At 55.1% G+C, this 2,559-nt stretch overlaps 1 long non-coding RNA gene across 1 annotated transcript; it reads left to right on the forward strand.

Annotated features, from left to right (window-relative positions):
* The first annotated feature begins 1,200 nt into the window (after positions 1 to 1,200).
* LOC130249577 (uncharacterized) lies at positions 1,201 to 2,309 on the forward strand. The gene is made up of 3 exons (XR_008839819.1): positions 1,201 to 1,382; positions 1,962 to 2,249; positions 2,284 to 2,309. It is a non-coding gene; the product is annotated as an uncharacterized LOC130249577 (long non-coding RNA).
* The last annotated feature ends 250 nt before the right edge of the window (positions 2,310 to 2,559 follow it).

The raw sequence follows: 2,559 nt of genomic DNA on the forward strand, positions 1-2,559 counted from the left end.
CAGAAACCCAAAAATCGCTCTACAGGACGCCTCAAAATTCACCTATAGTCCCCAAAACCAGTCCCCTACATTGTAGGGTTCCCAAATGACCCCAAAGACCTCCCCCCGGCAACCTTAAGCTATCCATAAGACACCCCAAAAAATGCAGGACCCCTTGAAATTAACTTCCTCTACTCCTGGGACCTCCAAACCATTCTACCCCTCCCATCACCCCAAAATCATCTAAATGACCCACCCCCAAAATCCTCCTAGAACACCCCAAAAGGCCTAGGACCCTCCTAAACCACCGCAACTCATCCCAGGTATCCACCAATAACCCCACAGACTTTATCAGACGCCCTAAAACACCCCAGGGACCTCCAAATATGCCCCCCCCAAATTCCAGGGACACCCCAACTCCCCTTCCCCCCCACCAAACCAAACGTGCGCCATTCCAGGGACTCCCTAAACTACACCAAAGACTCCTCAGCACCCCAAAATCACCTCGGGGACCCCCAAACCAGCCAGCCCCCTCTGATTCCAGGGATTTCCTTCAGGGATTTCCCCCTCACAAATCTCCGCCGCGGCCCCTCAGGAGCCCCTGGCTGGGTTTCCGCCGCCGTTCCCACAGGAATTCCGCTTCCCAGCGCTTCAGCAGCACCTTCAGCTCCTGCTGCCGCTCCATGGCCGCGGGAACCGGGATGGGAATCGGGATCAGGGATCGGGATCGACACGGAGAGTCGGTGGGGACCGCAGAGTCGCCTCAGAGCGAAACTCCCGCCCCCGTCGAGAAGCAACCAATAGGAAAGCAGGGATTTCTGATTGACAGCGAAAGGAACTAGTCGGAAGGCGGAATGGCATAGCACCTGCTGCTCCACGACGCGGCTGAGCCAATGAGAGTTAAATAGAACAATGACAGACAGCTGTAAGATCGAATTAATTCGCCCCCTGGGTGGCTCTCGCTCACTGATTCGTTGTTACAACGCGCAGAAACGAAAGTGAAGCTTCAGTACGGGCTGGGGGGAGTTGGGGCTGCGGGCGGAAGGTGAGTAGGGGGCGCCATCTTGAGGGGGCTGCAAAGCCGGTTTTGTAATTCCTGAGGGGACTTTGGGATAATTTTGGGATCCCTTTAGGAATTTCGAGATTCCTGGAGGGGCTTGGGATCCTTCAAGGATTTTGGGGTGGCCCTGGTGGGGGGGGTGGTGGGAATACTCCGGGACCCTCTTTTTAGGGAGCTGCGCTGGCGGTACCCTCACAACCCGCCCCCCACCTCCTCCCACAGCTTCACTTTTCTTCGCGATATCCCTGGATTCGGAGTTTTACTGGAATTCTTCCCTGGTGGTTCTGCATGGGAGTGAAGCGCGGAAAAACTCTATAATCCACAAAAGATGTTCTAAGAGTAGGTAAGTATTTATTCAGCGCTGAGGTGCATGGGGGATAGCTCCTCCAAAATCATGCACACCTTTGGCAACCTGCGCCTTTCCTTTTATTCTCTACAAACTGGGACTACACAAGACGCCTAATACACATTCATTGCCTGTCTCTGCTTCACATTAAAATTAACTCCACACCTCTTTCTTTCTGCACGTTGTTCCTCTTTTGCTTGCTCTGGTGGTCAAACGGAGTTCTTTGGGATGGAGTAAATACTCTTCCTCTCAGATGAACTTTTCACTTTGCCTCTTTGCCCGTGGTCTCTTTTTCATCCTTTGGTCATAATCTGCACTTTGATTCCAGTTTTCCTGGTTTCAGGGATCTGAGGAGCCCTTTATCCTGTGGTGCCTTTGTCCTTGCATCCTGTCTGTGCACTCCAGCTCTTGACCTCACCTTGTAGCCTTGCTGTGCTTCTGTTCTTGTCAGCACTGTAAATTACCGTAAACGCAGTTTGTCAGCCCCTTTTTAGTCAAAGCATTTCTTGATGCTTGATTCTTAATTTTCAATTTCTCTGTCTCAGAAGTGCCCCCAAATTTATCTAATTCCCACAGCCCCCCAGAATCCATGGATTCTCTCCTTTTCCTCTGCGCCCGCCGCATCGTCGCCCAGCGCCCTCTTCCTGCCCTTCCTTCCGATCTCTATCCCGTCCTTTTCCAAGCGGCATTCCTGGATGGAAGACCCCTGGTCCTGCGGGATTTGGTGGCCACTTGACCCTTCCCAGAGCTCAACCTCCGGCGGCTCCTGGGGCGCCGAGAGCTGCTCCGGGATCATTCCTGGCGCGGGGCCTGGAGCCCGACGGCTTCTTGTGCCAGTGGCTGCGGGAGAGAGCGGGGCTGGGGGTGACAGCGGGGAGCGACTGCGGTCTGGGGACAGGGGACAGCGGGGACAGCGGGGACAGCGGGGACAGCGGGGACAGCGGGGACAGCTGCCACCTGGGGTACGGACTGGGGACAGGGGACAGTGGGGGACATTGGGGGGAATGGGGATACTGGGGGGAACTGGAGACATTTGAGACAATGGGGGATATGGGGACATTGGGGGGATATTGGGGACATTGGAGGATTTGGGGACATTGGAGGGACATTGGGGGGACATTGGGGGCATGGGAACAGTCGGACTGGAGGGAGTGGGGCCTCACTGGGGGGATTG

The sequence above is a fragment of the Oenanthe melanoleuca genome, chromosome 2 (assembly GCF_029582105.1).
Source record: "Oenanthe melanoleuca isolate GR-GAL-2019-014 chromosome 2, OMel1.0, whole genome shotgun sequence".
Classification (NCBI taxonomy): domain Eukaryota; kingdom Metazoa; phylum Chordata; class Aves; order Passeriformes; family Muscicapidae; genus Oenanthe; species Oenanthe melanoleuca.